This window comes from Odocoileus virginianus, chromosome X (assembly GCF_023699985.2).
Source record: "Odocoileus virginianus isolate 20LAN1187 ecotype Illinois chromosome X, Ovbor_1.2, whole genome shotgun sequence".
In the NCBI taxonomy this organism is placed as follows: domain Eukaryota; kingdom Metazoa; phylum Chordata; class Mammalia; order Artiodactyla; family Cervidae; genus Odocoileus; species Odocoileus virginianus.
This window is the reverse complement of record NC_069708.1, coordinates 12,623,504-12,641,154: the sequence shown is the minus strand read 5'-3', so window position 1 is coordinate 12,641,154 and position 17,651 is coordinate 12,623,504. Positions and strand designations below refer to the sequence as shown.

Genomic DNA, 17,651 nt, shown 5'->3' with positions numbered 1-17,651 from the left:
CAGCCCTTTAATCAATTTCACGATATTAAATATTAATTTCCCGCCAGCCAGGCTTTCTCGAAGGAGGGGGAGGGGACGGGCAGGGCAGCTCCGAGGAAGGGAGGGTGTGACCTGGATAGTAAGGCGTGAGGCTCTTAAGTGACCTGTGCTGGGAACTCGGTGCCACCGGATCTGAGCTTTGCGACTGGGGAACTTGGAGAGTTATGAACGCCGGGATGCAGGCCTCCCGAAGGGGCAACTAGGTGCGCTGAGAGTCCCAGTGCGCTGGGCGATAGCCTCCTGCTCCGCACCCCCCACCCCAAGCCCCGAGTCAGCCTCACGCGGGCCCGCGGCGCGCAGCGATGATGGATCGCGCCTGGCGGGGGTGATTTGGTGTTGATCGCACATTATCACTGGCAGGTTGGACTGGTTGCTGATGGACGACTTCTAGCGGCGGCAGCAGCAGCTTCTTCAGACACCGCGCAGGGACTCGCTTGCTCTGCGAGGGTCTTTTTCCCCGAACCCCCCTCCCCCCGCCCCACTTCCCAGAGACAGGAGGACCTGAGAGTCCAAGCGGGGTCTTGAGGCACCCAGGGCCTCCCGCCCGGGTCTGGGTCCTGGGGTGGGCCGAAGGCCAGGAGAGGAGGGGATCCAGGACGCCTCTCCCACTTCCTCCCGTTCCTCCTTGCCTTGCCGCCTGCTCCCCCCCCCCCTTCCTTCCTGCTTCCCCATCGAAACCGGGAGGGCCTGGGTCACTCGCGGTGTGGTTTCCCCGCCGCCGAGTCCAGGCAGCGGCGGGGGTCGGGGGTGGGCGAGCTCCCCCGTCCCACGGCCCCCGCCCCACGGCCCCCGCCCCTCTCCCGGGGCTCGCAGCACCGCGGCGCTGCGGTGCGCCCCTCCTCGCGTCTTTTTCTAAAGTGCCTGCAGATACAAAAGCGGTTTCGTAATGCCTTCCGTCTGCGAGAGCCGGAGGACCTTGGCTGACCTTTCGGAAACTGATTGCAACTGCCTGTTAACAGCCCGTACTGACCGCACGGAGCGGAGCGGACAATCATTTAAGTGACAGACGGCGAGGTGGCCTCGGCTCAGTCGAGCGGCCTGGTTAAGCCCGCCCCGCCCCTCCCCCCGAGTCCCCCCCCCCCCCCCCCAGCCCCGGGCGCACTGCGGGCTGTGGCGGGCGCTCGGGCGGGCGGGCGGGGAGGGCGCGTCGCGCGCGCCCGCGCGTGTGTGTGTGTGAGTGTGTGTGTGTGCCTGCGATTACCGGCCGACGGGTTAACCCTTAGCCGAGCGGCCGGCCCCTTTGAGGCCGGACGCTGCTGGCTTAATCTGCCATCTGCAAAAGAGGAATAAAAGGGCCGCCTCCGCCGACTTTCCCTAATGGGTAAACTGTCCCCTCTCAGCGTGACCGGGGCTGCGTGCCTGCTGCTGCCAGAGAAAGATCCCGACCCTCGGCTCTTCCGGCACGTCCCTGGGTCCCCTCCGTGCGCCGCCCCCCCCCCCCCGACACAGACACCAGCACGGGGACAGCGCGAGGGGTCCAAAGGCTCCGAGAGGCTCGCGGTGCAGTGGACGTGGGTGTTCCCGGTGTTTTCTCTTTCGGAAACTGGAGAAAGGCGGGGGGTGGGGTGGGTGGGACCTCACTGGGAAGGCGAGGTGGGGGAGGGGAGACTGGTGACAGGGCACCTCGGGCTGCGCTCGCTCCCTCTCTCGGGAGAGATCGCCAGCTGCTCTCCAACAGGCAGCGCCCTGAAATCTATTTAAAGAGAGGGAAAGGGGAGGAGAACAAAGGGGGAGGAGGGGGGCGGCGAGCGGAGCCTGGGCGAGAGCGAGCGAGCAGGGAGGATCCGCCGCTCCGCGGGCACATCAAGCGCTCACATCTGTACACTCCGCGATCGATGGGGAGAATGGATAATATTTGTCAGCTGCAGACCTTTCTCTTCCCGGTTCCTGGGGAGGGGAGGGGGCGAGGGAGGGGGAGGGGCGGGCAGACCAGGCGAGAGAGGCCGCCTCAAGGACAGCGCGCTTCCCGCTGCAGCCACACGGAAACCCAGAGCCATGAAAGCCCGGGGATTTTTCTCATTATCATTATTAATTATTTTTTATTATTCCACAGCAGCCAGCGAGCGCTCGGCGGCGCCCCTCCCCCGCTCGCCCGCCGCCTCCCTTTGTTGATTCTCAGCTGCGAGCGCGGCGGGCCCGAGCCGCCGCCGCCGCCGCCGCCGCCGCCGAGCACGATCTGCTCTTGCGCCCTCGGTCGCAGCTGCGGCCCAGGAAGCCTGGGCTGCGTCCCCGCCCGCCCGCCCGCCCCCCACGGCGCGGCAGCCCCCGCACCCCCTCCCTGCTGCCCGCCACGAGGCCAGCCCGGCCTCTCCGCTGTTCTTCACTGCGGCTCCGCGTCCCCAGCGCCGAGCTGAGGCGCTGGCTGCTGCTGTCCCGAGCCTCCGGCCGCGCGGGGGCTTCGCCACCCCCACCCCCACCCCACTCCGCGGCGGCTGCACTCTGATGCCGCCGTCCTCACACATGGTCTTCATTTCGCAGACCAGCGGCGTGCTTCCTTTCGGCTCCTCTCCTCGGGGCTTTTCGGAGCGGAGAGGGCGGTTTAGAGGAAGTTGGAAACCCTGCGAGCCCAGGGGAAAGGGGGAAAACCCTCGCTCTAGTTCTGAGCTTCCGAGGCGGAGGGGAGTGCCCCGCGGAGGGTGGGGCAGAGCCTGGGTGCGCTCCCCTTCCTTAGGTGCTGGAAGGGCGAAGTGAGGGGTGGCGGTCGGGAGAGGATCCGGAACTGGGGAACGAGAGCTCCAGGTCTGCTTTCCCTCTGTCCCCTCGCCCGCACGCACCGGCCAGGGCAGAAGTAACCCGCCCCCTCGCATCGGCACAGCGGGCCTGGGAGCCGATCCGATTAGCGGTCATCAAATGAGACCAAAGACACCTCAGTCTCCCACCTCCCGCGCGGGGGAGCTCCCTGGGCCTTTGCCCCCTCCTTTCTCCAAGACTGTAAGCCCACAGCCGACGCCCCACAGGTCTGGGGTCCGGGCCCACCCTGGGGATGAGGGGGAAATATGATGCACAAAGTTCTGGTTGGGGTTTACTGGGAGCTTTGCGCCCCCTACCCCGCTGTCCTGCGATTCCGGGCCAGCCTGCGGCGGCGTCCCCGACTGCTCCACGGTCCTGGGCAGGGCAGGAAGCTGGCACGGCCGCCGGCTGGGCCGGCGCCACTTGGCCGGGCCGGCTGCTCGCTGGAACTCGCGCGGCACGTTCGCGCCGAGTCGGGTTCCCGGGTCTCCCGCCCTGTCACCCTAAGCGGCTGTCTTCCCCTCCCCACACTTGTCCGTCGTCTTCCCTCCGGAGTCTCTCTGTCTCCACCCGCCCTCTCAGCTTTTCCCCTCCTCGGTCTGTCTCGGGAGCCCCGTAGCGCAGTCAACCGCCCTTCCCGAGATTCAAAAAGAAGTTTTGTGTTTCCCCGGGGGCAGCAGCCTAATGCTTCCCTTGTTTTCCGGAACAAAGCAGACATTCAGTGGGGAGGGGGCAGGCGCTGACTCCCCCTCCCCGCAGCACCCCGCACCCCTGCAGGTTCAGAACGCTTGCTCCCGGGCCCCGCTGGCCTGGGGGTGGGGTGGGGGCCCGGGTTCTCCCGGCTGGGCTACGAAAGCTTCGCCCCCCGCGCCTCCTCCCCACCGCCCCCCCCAACCCCCAGCCTCTGCCGGGAGCCGGAGAGAAGGCGACATGGTGTTTGGGTGAGGTTCCCAGCCGGAGCGGGGAGGGCGCGCACGCAGCTGTTTACAGCGTGCCTGCTGCTGGAAGCATAACCCGCCGCCTCCTGACAGCATGGGGCACCCGCGCGCTGCCAGCTCGGAGAAGACGCGGAGCGGCGAGCCCTCCGGCACTCGGCCCGAGGCCTCGGCAGCCCCGGGGCCAGGGCGCGCGGGGAGGCTCGAGGTCTCTGCGAGCGCGTTCCTCTTGTAGCCCCTCTCCTGCCCCACAAGGGTCTGAAGCCATCCGGTAGCGTATCAAAGGTGCTGGGGGGAAAGAGCGGAGAGCTCAACGAGGGGCGCTCAGAGCGTTCTTGGCGCCCGGCTTCTGGGCAGTCCTCCCCGCCCCTCGCCGGGGCTTAGTTCTCCAGCCCGAGAGAGCCAAGCACACCACTCTAGTGACTCGGAGATGCTTCTCCCTCCGGATAGCTCTCCGCAGTCCCACCTGCCCCGGTCCACCCTGCCCGCCGGACTTCCCTTCGCCCCACCCCCGAGGGGATCGCGGCACTGGCTGTGCCCACGCGCGCCGGGCCTTCTGGTCCGCACAGCGCTGCCTTCGATCCCGTTCCAGTTCTTCCCCTCTCCCGGGCCTGGGGCCGGCCCCCGGCGCCTCCAGAGCGGCCTGAAACTTGATCCCGTGTCGGAAGGACAGTGTGTAAACACCAGGCGCGCTCCGAGAGCCCGCGGGAGGGGCCGGCCGAGGGCCGCCCGGGCAGCTCCGAGGCCGTGCGCCCCGCCCGCCTGGTCGCCCCGGGCACGATCGGCGGGGCCGCCGCCTCGCTCTCTGCCTTCCCAGTTGGCTCAGCTAATTGGAGCCGCCGCCGCCGCCGCCGCGGTGGCGGCGGCCTCTTGTTGAATTTTCTAGATCGCAACCGTTCGGTCGTGGCTGCTTGCGGCTCCCCTCCCCCTCCCGCACTGTTATCTCGGCCGGCAACTTGGTGGTGGTGGCCACCGTGTTTCCGCTGACCCTGGCCTCAAGCTCGGTGGACACCCCAGTAGTTTGGGGGTGTTTCTGCGAGGTGTGGGAGGGAAGGCAGGGTCAGTATTGGAACTGTGAGGCTTTGCCCCTGAATCTGAGGCCCCTTGTTTTGGTGAATGCAAATACCCTCCTAGGGATCCTGTGACAGAAGGCCATTCTCCTTGCAGCCGTGCACCAGGAGGAGTTCCCGAGGAGCTTCAGGAACAACTCCACTAGCAGCTTCAGTTGGTTCCAGGAAAATGTTCAGAAGGGTGGAGAGGTGCGAGGCCTGAAGATACACACCCGCCTCCTGCCTCCAAATCCTTTCCAAATTTGGGACCCGATGTGTAGGTTCTTCATGCCACAGAAGCCGCCTCCACCTTAGGTGTAGCCCACCAATATGGGACAAAGCCACCATTTTCTGTCTTGATTTGGAGTACCAGGTGGGTCCAAGGGAGAGGTGTCATCCTCAGTGGGTTCTGAGCTTGTACCCTGAGCCCTTGGGTCCCCCCAAGCTGAGCCTCCTTTCCCCATTGGCCAGCTGTCTCATACCCTGGTCATATGTCCCTACTCCGTGCGAACTGTGGGGTCTACAAACCGTCAGGTCTGCGTGGGTCTAGAGGAGGCCCAGAGCCTGGCCAATGGCCAAGGTGGGAAGAAGCGAGGGCATTTGGTAGTGTTGAAGGACCCAAGAAGATGTTGCTGACTATGCTGGAGCAGTTGTTCCATATACAACATTTGCCTTAGAACATCTTTTCCTTTGAATAGAACTTTTGCTAGTGGGTTTCACAGGCCCAGACCTGACATTGTAAAAAGTGCTGGCACCCCTAGCCCGGAAACACATAAATATACACAGGCAAACTCCCAGGGGGCCGGTCTGTGAGCCACCACCGAGGGGATCTGCAGCAGCCAGAAAGCGAGTCAGCTTTTCCTGTGACGGTTCTGAGAAGGGCCCCTGTTCCCTCCCTTTGATGGTTTCTCTGACAACTGTTAGGGAACAAAGAGGCAAGGCCACTGGCTCATTAACTGTCATTTTCTAACACCTCTTTCCTTCCCTTCTCACTTTTACCCAAATTGCCACTTGGGGGTTTTCCTGAGGTGTCCTGTCTATTTATAACCAGAGCAAGGTTTCCAACTCCATCCACATTGATTTAAGCTCTGATAAAAAGGGAATCTATAAAACTGATATGGTAAGTTGGTGTCTAGGATGCACTTCAATAGGTCAAGTTCACCTAGTTCTTTGGCTTCGAAAAATGTCCAGGCCCTTCCAATCAGATAAGCTAAGTGTGTCTCCCACTGTTAGTTTCTCTTCTCTTTCTGTACTGGAAAAAAAAAAAAAACCTCTCAGAATGTTTATTCTTCTTCACCCCTTCCCTATCAGCATGCAAGAACCTTGTTGCTATGTAGGGGAAAGTGTATTTCTGTGTTTTGATAAAGAAGAGAGTAATTTGTGTTCCTCTTCAGGCCTGAAAAGATAATTATGCGTCCCGGGAGCTCCCTCTTCTCCTGGCTGTTTAACAGGCAATCCGGATTCTTGTTCTGGATCAGGAGTGCCTCAGTGTCTTGCCTCCTCCTCGTCATCGTCCTGTCACCAGCAGGCCATCACCAGGCCCTTTGGCAGGTCATGTGCTTGAGGGTTTCTGTCTTGCAGACTGGTGGTGCCTCAGAAGACCCTGTGACTATGAGCCTAATTAACATTTCTTTTACTGTACAAAGAATATTCTGAGCCATTGGCATCCTCTGGTCCATCTCCCTGAAAGCTTATGCCAGAAGCTTCCCGTGGGGCCTATGGGCGGTGGATGTCATGAGACCTGGGAAGGAGCCATCATGGTGGGAAGTGTTGAGTGCTTGCCTGCACCAAACCAAACCAAAGAGCAAATGGCAACAAAAGGGGCATCTCCATCCACCTGGTAGCTTGCTTGGAAACAAATTCTACCCCGCCCCACTCGCCAGCTAGTAAAGCCTGAGGGCACAGTGAGTTCCTTTGGCCTCCCTTTAGCCTGACTTAGGAATGATGCAGTTAAGTAGATCAGGAAGCTGCGAGGCATCCACTACTCCTCACTTCCCCTGGCGCTGGGCTCAGCTTGGCTGAACTTGCCGTTCCTGTCTTTTTAGAGGAGCTGGTTGTGTTCCCGAAGCAGGATCGCACTGTGCTGCCTCCCCAGGGGTCCTCAGCTATTGATTTTTAATATCCGTATTCAATATTGTGTATTAAATATTGAATCCATGCACGAGAGGATGTGATGCAAATCACCAGCCGTGCCTGAGACTTTAATAGTTGTTTTATTGCCCGGAAACCACAGTTGGACGCAAGGCATCCTGCAGCCGAGGCTGGGGGTGGGGATGACAGGCAGAGAGGAGAGCCGAGCAGACCGGCAGCAGACCGGCAGAGCGGGGCCTCCCAAAGATCTAAGCCCGCTGGAATAGCCACTGCTGGAGGCACAGACAGCTCGCCCCTGGGCAGGCGCGTTGGGGGCCAGCTCACAGGCTGCTACGGAAAAAGCAGGAGGCTGCTGGGTGAGACCTGAGTAGAGGAAGAGGTATGAGGCTATGTCCTTCCTTCCTGGACTTCCCTCACTGGACTGCTCATTCCTGTCCAGCCATCCCCCCCCTTCCCCTCCACACAGATAGTCACCCAGACACACACACACAGAGCTATTGAACAGGAAAGTGAACTTGGGAGCAGGAAACCCCAGGCCTGGGGGCTCCTCCACCACTCTTAGCTCTGCGACCTTGGTACAGACCTATCTTAACCTCTGTGGGCATCCTCTCTCTCCTCTGTCAATGGGGGTAACGCTATCTGCCCTACCTCCCTTATAGCCCGGTGCGAATGAGATAATATTCAGGGAAAAGGCTTTTGTAAACTGTCAGGCCCCACGTAGGTAGGCTGAGGGATTAGTGTTGGCTTTCCCTTTATACTCCTCCTCTCCTCCAGGCTGTGGCTGCAAGCTGGCTTCTCTCTCAGGCATGCGCCCCCTCCTCCATTACCGACCCTCTCCTTCTCTCCCTTGGCCACCTCCTCTTGGTGCTCCAGGTTCCCCATGGTCCTCCAGGCTCCCCACTCTGCAGGGACTCTGCACTCAGGCTGAGCAGTCAGGTTTTGAGGGCGCCCAGCAGGGAGACAGGAAGGGCGAGAACAACTCGTGGTGTGTGTGTGTGTGTGTGTGTGTGTGTGTGTGAACAACTCGTGGTGTGGTGTGTGTGTGTGGAGCCAGTGTGCGGCAGAGCCAACAGCCTGGAGAAAGCGCTCAGCTTCATTCGAGGTTGGAGAGGCATGCTCGGAGACGTCCCGGGCTACCCAGGCAGCGTGGGGAGAAGTGAAGGGGAGATCAGTGAGTGAAAGGTGCTCCTGGCCCAGTAGGAGCCGCGTGCTGGGTCCATTGTGCAGGCAGTGGAAGGGAGCAGCGGAGAACTGGAAGCTGAGGGGCTCCTCTCACATGACACTGTTCCTCCTTGTGGGAAGCCCACTTGATTCCCAGTGGGTGGAAAGTCAGGGCGTGGGCTTTGCTGTGGGGGTCTTGCGATGGGCAAGCTGGAATGTCAATTCAGTCGAGAGTGGTGGCCTCCTGGCACCTCCAAGTCAGGTAAACAGTTGCCAGTGGCCCCCAGGGTGGACACGTGAGGGCTATACTCTTGCCTGGAGAAAGTGCTGACCTCCTCAAACCCACACCTTTGTCCCGGGGCTCAGGGAAGGGCGGGGACCAGAGGGGTCAGTTAAGCCCACAGCGTGGGCCCCACCATCTGCTGGGAAGGCCCGAGCTGATTCGCCGAGCCAGCCCAGGCCCAACAGAGACCAGGTCTGGCAGAAGGCCCCGCCAAGAGTCCGCGTCAGCGTCCCCGGGCTCGCAAACCCAGGGATGCCAGGCCGGGCCTGGCTGCGCACGCCTCCGCGTCGGGGCTCGGTCGTCTGCTGCTGCCTGCGTTTCCGGGTCTGCGGCTGAGCCTCCCTGGCGCTCTCCTCCCGCTTTGTCTCGCTGCCAGCTCCTCGCCTGCCCTCGCCAGTCTCCTGGGTCGGCCGGGCGCGCTCTGCCTTTCCGAGTGCGTCTCAGCTTTTTACGGCGCCTCGCTCTTTGCGCACGTGTGTGGCCGCCTTCCCTCAACCCAGCCTCTTCTCGCTAGCTACTTGGCAAGGCCGTCGGATCGCGGAGAGGGCCTACCCCTGGCGCCCCCTCCCCCGCCCCAGTCTGCCGCATCCAGAGCCTGGCGACCTCCAGGACTGAAACATCCCGAGGTTCTGGGTTTAGCTCCCCTCAAAGCAAACCCAGAAGGGCTCGGAGTATCTCTCACTGCGCTTCTCGCGGCTCCCAGCCCTTGGCAGCACCTGGAGGGGGACTTTTATGAGACCTTTGCAGAGTTGAAGGGAACCACTTCTGCGGCCCTCCTCGCGCCGTCTGTGGCGTTCTGAGAACTGTAAGCCTCTGAGAATTGGGAGTACACGGCTGTGTCGCTGACCCGAAAGGTGGCCGGACGTGTGGGTCCGGGGGGGTGGGGTGTCCGGAGTGCGTGTGCGGATCGCTGGGACTCTCGGTGGATTAGCCGCTACAAAGCGAAGAGGAGGGGGTGCGGGCCTCCGGCGCTCGGGCTGGGGGCCAACCAGGGGCCTGCGAACATTCTAGGCCGTGGGGCAGGTGAAGACACCCTTCCGAGCCCGCCCCTCCCCCTGGAACCCGCACTCGGCCGGCCTTTGAGGCGGAAACACCGTCCAACTCCTTGAAAGTAAACTTGCCGCGAGGGGAGCGAAGGAGGGAGGGGGCTGGCGGGGGTGTCTGCGTCGGGAAGGCTTGTGTCAAGTTTCAGCCCCTAATGACACTCGGTGGCAAGGTGCCAGAGCCCTGGGAGCCGCGGCAGGGGGGAAGGGCGGCGGGGGATCGGGGTAAGAGTGACCGCGCCGCGGGGCCGGACTCGCGAACCCCGAGGCGCACCGCGCGCTCTCGGGCCGGAGGAGGCCGGCGGGGCGGGGGCGGCGGGCGGGGAGGGGGCGCTCCGAGAGCCGCCTGAGCGAAGAAGAGCGCAGGCATCTTCCGCAATCCATTCATGCACTGAAGCGCGTGCAGAGCTGCTGATCGCTGCCATTGTTACTCGCGGGCGGTGTGGGAGCCGAGCCTCCACTCCGGCGAGAGATAAATGGCCTCTGACAGCCCCTCCTCGCCAAGAGAGCTCCTCGGATTTCACCGCGCGGCGGCTCTCAGGTCTGTGCCTCTCTCGCTTCCCGGTGAGAACCTTTAAATCAGCCTCCCGGCCTTCCCTCCTCCCGGACGCTGCACCCCCCTACTCCCGCCCGCTCAGGCCCCGACAGGGCCCTGGGCGCGCTGCGCGCAGTCTCCGGCCCACTACCCACCTGGCGGGGGGAACAAGATGGGGAGCTCCGGGCGGACCCCGGAGCTGCGGGGGAAGGCGGCTGGAACCCCCGCCCCGACTCCGCACCACCCCCGGAGCGGAGCCCCGCGCCCCGCCTCCGCGCCCACAAGATGGATCAGGCTACCGTGCGGAGAGCGGGCTGTAAATATTTAAAAAGTCTCTCGCGCGCCGGCGGTAATGGCTTTCGCAGTCGTAATGTGTGCTAGGAGGAAGGGCGATGCGTGCGTGTACTGTGTTGCGAGATGGGGGAATTGTTCTTACGCCTGCCCCCCTCCCGGGTCCAGGGTGGGCTGCAGGTTCCGGCTTCCCGATTTCCCGCCCTCAGTCTCTCTGCCGCCACGATAGCGTTGAGAACGCCAATCGATAGGGAACTTGAGCATGGCACGGCGCCGGAGGCTCGGACGGGGTGACCTGGAGCCGCTCTCCCCTTCAGAGTCTCCCAAGGTCCTAGGCTGGTACTGGTCTGAGTCCCCCGGTCCGGGTCCACTTCTCGCTGATGCACGGGGGAGGGCGGGAAGCGCACAGGTTGAAGCCCCCTGAGTTTGGGTGGTCACTAAAGCCAGGACGCGGGTCTCTGCAGCGGGCCCAGAGCCCTGTTTTGTGCCTCTCTTAAGCCTTGATCCACTCTAAAAGAGAGCCCTTCCCCCGCACCCCACCCCCACCACCCCCCCCCCCCCCCTTTCTGAATCTGAAAGTAGCTTTGTGGCTGCTGGGACCGAAACCTGGGAGGAGGCAACGCGGAGAGATGGGGGGGGGGGGCCGGTGCCTAGCGCCCAGGCTCAGTGGAGGTCACACGTGGATGTGGAGGGGAACCTTCGTATTGCTTGCGACTGTGGGCCTGGGATCTTTAAGGCCAAGCCCAGCCGGATGGAAGAGGTGGGGGAGGGGGCATCCAGTTTCCTCGGCTTCTCGGCTTAATGGGCCCACCGCAGGGTGTGTACCGGTTGAGGCTGTCGCCTATGCCAGCGGTCCCTCCCTGGCGGGGCGGGGGCGCCGAGTTGCCCAGAGCTGGGGCGCGCCGGGCGCCGCGGGTTCGTGCGGAAGGCTGGAGGGGTGTGGGCCCAGGCTGGGGCTGCTCCCCTGCACCTCTCCGCTCCGCCCGCTCGGGGACCAGCTGAAGTGTGGGTGCTGGCGGCGTGTCAGGGCGCGCCGGGGCTGCTTTCGGCGTTCGAGCGCGTGGGGCTCCCGACTCCTGGCAGCTCCGCGCACGCCGCTTCCAGGGGCTTGTGTTCTGCCCTACTTGCTTGTTTGTCTCGTGTGAACCTCGTAAACCGCCCTGATTTATTACCCAGACTAAATGCTTAATTTGTGAATATGAAACAGATTAAAAGGGGCGGGGGGGCGGGGGCTTGAGGTCGGCATATTTTAGCAATCAGACCAAAGCAGGCCGGCAGATGTTTCAAATTTGTCGACATTTTCAGGCTCATGTGGAAAGCCAGCCAGAATGGTCAAGAGGTCCTTTCTCCTTCCTTCAACCTGAGAACTTGGCAATGATCAAAAGGAGGTGATTAGTAGCTACAGGGAAAAGACACCAGCAGGCAAGGAGTTAACAGGCTGAGCCCTTCACCTCCAGGATTGGAATGGGGGTGGGGGGTGAGAGCTGGTCACAAAGGCAAGAGGGGTCCAGACTAAAAAGGCCTAAGTCCCAGAATCCAACTTTGAAGAACAAAGTAGAGGATCCATTAAAAGTTAATTCAGCAAATAAACTTCATTGGCGATAACACAAACAGGAAAGATGGAAATGCCAACTTGAAATAGCCAAAAGATAATAAAAATAAGTCTTTTTTATGTGGCCTATACATGTGCTTCCCTTCAGTGATCTGCTTCAGCACAGGCCTCTCCCAAGCACCCTCTCCCTTTGAAAAGACCCTATGTGTACAGGCAGTGTTTTTGTTTTTCTCTTTGGCATTTGTCATTTTGGGGCAACTTCACACATCAAAGGCGAGCACAGTGTTCTTATCAGCTCCCTTGTTCCAGCCGCCCAGTGAAGCAGATACAATTTCTATAAATTGGCCTTCTCCTCTGGGTTTTGATTGATCATCACCATATGAGATTATTGAAAGTCTAATGTCTTATTTCACTTTCTCCAAGGGGTGAGGAGGGGAACAGTTTATTGGAAGTCAGGCCACGTGAAGATTCTGGGGTTGTGCAATAGTAATTTCCATTATCCTGGGTAGATCAGCCTGTGGGAACTGCTGCGAGTCTCCTGCGGGTTCCTTATACCACCTCCCCACCTCCCCCCTCCAGCTCTCAGCTTCAGGCGCTGTTAACAGGTACACTACAAACTAGAACCTTCTGGAGCCTTTGTAGTTAGAAGGAGAAAATGGCTGTTGACTAAAAATAAGGCAACAAAAGATTCATTTTTTAAAAAACATTTATTATTAACTCAAGAATCCCCTCCTGAGGACTGTTTCCCACTCTAAACTTTTTTTTGTTCCCCTTTTGCCTCGATACCATCTTTCATTTTATTAAAGTTGATTATGGTTCCTGTGTCTTGTCCTCAGCCAGACAAAGGCTTAAGGAAAGTCAGAGAACGTGTTAATTATATGTTTCTTGTAAACTGACTTTTCATTTCCCCCTAACACATTTAGTCGGCTTGGTGTTTAGTTTAGCACTCAATTGCTGCAAATATGCCGCTTAAAAATGCTGTCTTTATTAAAAACAAATAAATGAATGCAGAGACCTTTCTAATTTCAACTCGCGTGGGCTAGAAACAGAAGAGAAAACCGAAAGCGAGAGCAAGAACGAGGGAAAGGCAGCGGGGAGGAGAGAGAAGAGAGACAGAGACCGGGAAACACACACACACACACACACACACACACACACACACAGAGCATTCCTTCTGCCATCCACCCGCCCTCCCCTGTTAAAACTGGTCCATACAATTGTCCCTGGCCGCACCCTGCAGCTCGCCAGCCCGCCTGGATTTTCCATCACTTGGCGCCTAAGGCGATCATTAGCTGGGAACGGACAGCCTCCCCTACCTGCTGGCAGCCCATCACTTACCAGCCAGGGGGGGAGGGGAGGGGGAGGCAGGCTGCAGGTTCCTGCACTGGGTACTGGGCCCCATTTGCTCAACCCAGGACGGGTCCTTGGGTCCTTGCCCCTGGGTGCATGGGTGCCTAATTCAACTCTATCCAGGGCAACGCGCACTAAGTATACGAAGACAGAGAGGAAACTCGGGGGCGAGGCGGGGAGGCAGTCATTACCTGGGCAGATTCAGGAAAGGGATGCCACTGATCACATTCTCTCTTTATCCTCAGCAGAGCCTCTGAGTGCACATTTAACTCGCATGCTGAAATCAAGGAGAAATGGAAATGAGGAAGGAAAAAAAAAAAACAAACCAGACCCCACACATAACTAAACAGGGCCTGTGTCACCACCAGGCAGGAGGGAGGTCTTGTGTGGCTTGAAACAGACAACGCTAGCTGCAGAAAAATGACTCGGGTGCCCTTGTGGCCCTGGAGTTATTGCTCAAGTGCCACGGCCCCGTCGCACGTGGGAGCCGGAGCTGTATAAATGGCTGTGGGGGGACAGAAAGACACACACGTGCCAGGAGCCCAAGGACCAGGTGTGTGTGTTGTGAAGCTAAACGGACCATGGAAAAGCACAGGAGGCATCCTCAGCCGAAGGCCAGAGACCCCACTAAGACCTGAGTCCAGGCGGGCTGACCTGGGCTTAAAGCAACAGACAGGAAAACCTGAGTGTGTGCCGAGCATGGCCACCAGAGCTTTGGTTGGGCCCCCATTTAGTCCAGCTGAGGAAATGGGTTCAGAGGGTGACAATGCCAGCTCAAGGGGACACATCAGTGACCAAACTAAGGCCAGAACCCAGAGCACGCTGCTTTGGGAATCAGAGGAGAAAGGGGACTTCTGGTTAGAGAGAGATCCCAGATGCCTGGAGTCACCGAAGTGCTCTGGTATTCTTATCATATAAATTTATCAACTGCTTGCTGTTGGCAAAGCACAGCGCTGGGCCTATGAGGCCACAGTGCTAGGAGCTCTCAAAGGCCCAAGCAGGTGATTTAAAGGGTAACACAGACCATGAAGGATGATGGGTGAGGGGGCTGTGGAAGAAGGAAGCCAGCCACTCAAAGTGCTATAGCAAGGTTTACAGAAGGACAGCCTGGATATGAGACCACGCTCCCCAGGAGCGGGGGGTGCAAGAGAGGCCAGGCCCTTTGGACCAGGGCCCTTCACTTGACTGTCATCTGAGGGCCTGCCAGTGTGTTCCAAGGCAGGCGGGGGAAATGGAGCCGGGGGCGAATTGAAGAGGCAACTCTTCCTAGCTCGAGCACTGCTTGCAGCTCCCTCTCTTGCCCAGGACAAATACAAGCATGTAACTCACCCCCCAAAAGCTCCTGGACAAATGGAGGCTCTCTGGGGGAGCTGCTAAGGGAATACCGCCTCCCTTAACAAAACAAACCCGAGACTCTCCAAGGTTTCACACTGGAAACAGAGTCTCCCAGCAGAGAAAGGGGGCTGGCTTAAGCGGCGCCCCCGCCCCCGTGCCCCCTGGATTCCACCTGCCCCTTGGGGCGCTTGCAGTGTGATGACAGGTGCCCTCCCTGCAGCCATCTGGCCCCAGCCCAGCCTCTGCTCTTGGTTTCCCTAAGCAGAGGCGAAACAGGCTGGACCCTTCAAAGCACATTCCTAAACACTAAGGGAGAGCGGTGGGGAAGCAAAAACAAAGGCCCAGGAGCGCTGGAGCAGTTCAGCTTACAGAGTCTGTGGGCCAACAGGGCTGGCCCAAGTTCAGTCAGACTTCCTGGCTGTGGGCCAGCCAGAGCTGGCAGTCAGCCCCGTCCCAGCCCACCACTCAGGCCCGCGGCGCCCCCCAGCCCAGGGCACACCCTCGCACCCACTCTGAATCCCGGGAAACCCAGCTGCCCCTCCGCAGCCCCCTCGGCCCACCCTCTCCCCATTTAGGTGACTAGCTCCAGACAGCCAGCGAACGGCCCCTGTAGCTATCAACCTGGAGCTTGCCAAGATTGAGGGTGTTGTCTGTGGGCCAGCCCCTCGGGGTAGCCTGGTGGGTCTGGCAGGGGTGGGGAGCGGGTAGACAACTCCCCTGACTGGTAGCTTCAGGCCTAGAGCAGCCAAGTGGGGCCCTTGTGAACACTTGGTCACTGTTTATCCTTGTGCATCGTAAAAATATCATCATGTTCTATGCGTGTCAAGGCTGGGAAGCACTGGTAACTCGAGGTAAGTGTGACATCCAGGCTCTAAGAGGTTCCCACACATATCATGGGGAGAGCATCGGGCCAGGTGACCCTTGACGGAGCACTGCTCATTCATTCCATGAACACTCCATAGAGCCCCTCTGTCTGTTGGGCACTGTTCTTGCAGCTGTTGGGGGTGGCCGGGGGAGACCCCAGGCCCCTCCTTAGAGAACTTACAGTCTCCCCGAGAGACCTGAGCCCCACATGGCTGAAAGCTTCCCTCTGTTCACACTACCTAAAGCCAAGAAAATGAGCTCCCCTTGATTTTCCTCCTCAAGCTTACATTTTTTAGGCCAGAGAGTGGGTGGGAGTGTCTGCCCACTTTCCGCTTGCAGCTGGGTGACCAAAGACCCTCCACACTCTGAGGGATCGGCCTGCGGGGTGGGGACTCGGGAACCTGGAGTTCTGTGCTTTCTTTCCCGAGCTTCCACCCAAACAATGTCACATTCATGGCACAAAATTCTGAGGATATCAAGGGGGTGCTCTCCCATCCCCCCCAGTCGTGTTCCTCAGTCACCCAGGGCACCTATCCGCAGGCAATCACCACTCCTGGTTTCTTGCTTACCCTCCCCAAGGTAGTCTATTAAAGCTAATTCTTTAAAAAAAAAATAGAAGAATAATTTTAATTTTATTTTGAAAAAAATTCCAAACCCACAGTAAAATGTAAAGATCAAGTACAATGAACACCCATATAGGAAGGCAGGTTTTCCAAAGCACTATATTTATTCAGCACTCCTACCCTTGGAAAGAATTCAAAACCCCTTCAAAGATCTGAATTAGTTTAACTTTATTTTACAATGTTACTTAGAAATACTTGGCCCTTGTGAATACATTGCTTATACAGGGTCCTCCCCCGAGAACTCCCAGCACCTTATCAGGGCTCCTGGCTCATGGGAGGTTCCTAGGTTTCAATAGCCAAGACTGCACAGTAGCAGGTAGGGTACAGGCAGGCTGCCTCGGTTCCTTTCAAACCTGGCTCAGCCGCTTGACTAGTTGTATGGCCTTAGGCGGTTACTCTCGGTGTCCCCCTTGGCCTCAATTTGCCTGTTTGTAAAATGGAGGAGGGGGCGACAAAAACGACAGACTTCATAATGTTGGGAGAACTAAGTTAGTTGGTGGAGATAAAGCACATAAAATAGTGCCTGGCATGTAGAAGGTACTTAATAGGTATTGAGGAGACGAGACCAACACACTTGGTTTCCGCTTTGCTTCGGTGATCACCTGAGAGTCATTGGGCCCCCGAGTTCATGGCCTCCCAGTTTTCATCCCTAACCATGAGAGAGGCCAGAGGAAACCCGGAATGTGGCTTAATAGTCCTTTCCTGCCTGAAAGAATTGCCCTCGCTCAGCTCTGCTCAGAGCTAGGGGCTTCCTGTGGACAGTTTCCACACTCACGGAAAGCTTCTAGCCGTGCTTATTAAAAAGACATTTGGAAGGAAAGTCTTTTTCTTTTTTTTTCTTCCCGTTTTCTAGCCTGGCTAGTTGCTGCCCTGCTGATAGAACCATCTTCGAAGAAAGAACTAGTGTTTACTTTCAGGACAAAGCCAGGAAGAATACATCCTTCGCCCTCAGGGAGTTGCAGGTTCACAAAGGCCTGTTTTGGTCCCAAGTCGAGGGTCAGATGGAGCAAGTGGGTGTGATCGCAGGAATACCCCCTCCTCGGTCTCCCCCCCACACTGTCTGACAAGCCAGAGAGGGTCTTATGGACCCTCAGATAAAGTTGTCCGGGATGCTCTTCACACGGGCAGTGTCGAATAGCAGATGTCTGACGAGCTGGACGCTAGAGTCGACACGGGCAAGATAAGGAAATTTGTTTAAAGGTATACTTTGCTCTGCGCTATAAAATACTGAGCCTAATGTTAGGCTTTGACGGCTGTAATATCTGACCTTGACATTGTGGTGTTTCTGCCATATAATTTAATTAACGTGTGATGCTGGCACAATGCCAGAGAGTCAAACGTTCTGGCGGCTCTTGGAAGCCACGTCAGTCCCTTTCAAGTTCCCCCCCAGTGAACTGACACACAGAAACCTCCTACGGCTGAGGACAGCCTCTGAGACGGGCCACAGAAATTTAGCTGTGTCGCGGTCCCATTGGATCGTGCTGGACAGGTCACCTGCTGACTTGTCAAGGTCCTGGAGGCCTGCTGTGGTTTCTGAGGACCCTAACCACCGGGAGCTGCTCCTTGAGAAGGAACCCCTCAGCCCTTACCAGAGACGACACCCAGAGATCTCCTGCTCACAGATTCTTTTTCTCCACAAAATGTGTTCTTTTTCTTCAACTTAGCCTATCACCAAGTCGTTGAGCTACACAGAGGAACATGAATTAGACGGGAGACATATTAACTGAAGACAAAAAGGGGTATCCATCCATTCTACACATAATTATTTAA

The 17,651-nt window shown here is 58.6% G+C and overlaps 1 protein-coding gene across 2 annotated transcripts in view; it reads left to right on the top strand.

The window, feature by feature from the left end:
- Nucleotides 1–17,651, top strand: part of BCOR (BCL6 corepressor) — a 118,108-nt gene that overhangs the window by 20,037 nt on the left and 80,420 nt on the right. Inside the window, exon 1 of one of the 2 annotated variants that reach the window (XM_070461926.1) lies at nucleotides 9,756–9,872. The exons of the other annotated variant lie outside the window; for it this stretch is intronic. The gene's annotated coding sequence lies outside the window, so the exon portion shown is untranslated. Of the gene's footprint in view, nucleotides 1–9,755; nucleotides 9,873–17,651 lie in introns of those variants that run through there. 2 annotated transcript variants of the gene reach the window in all.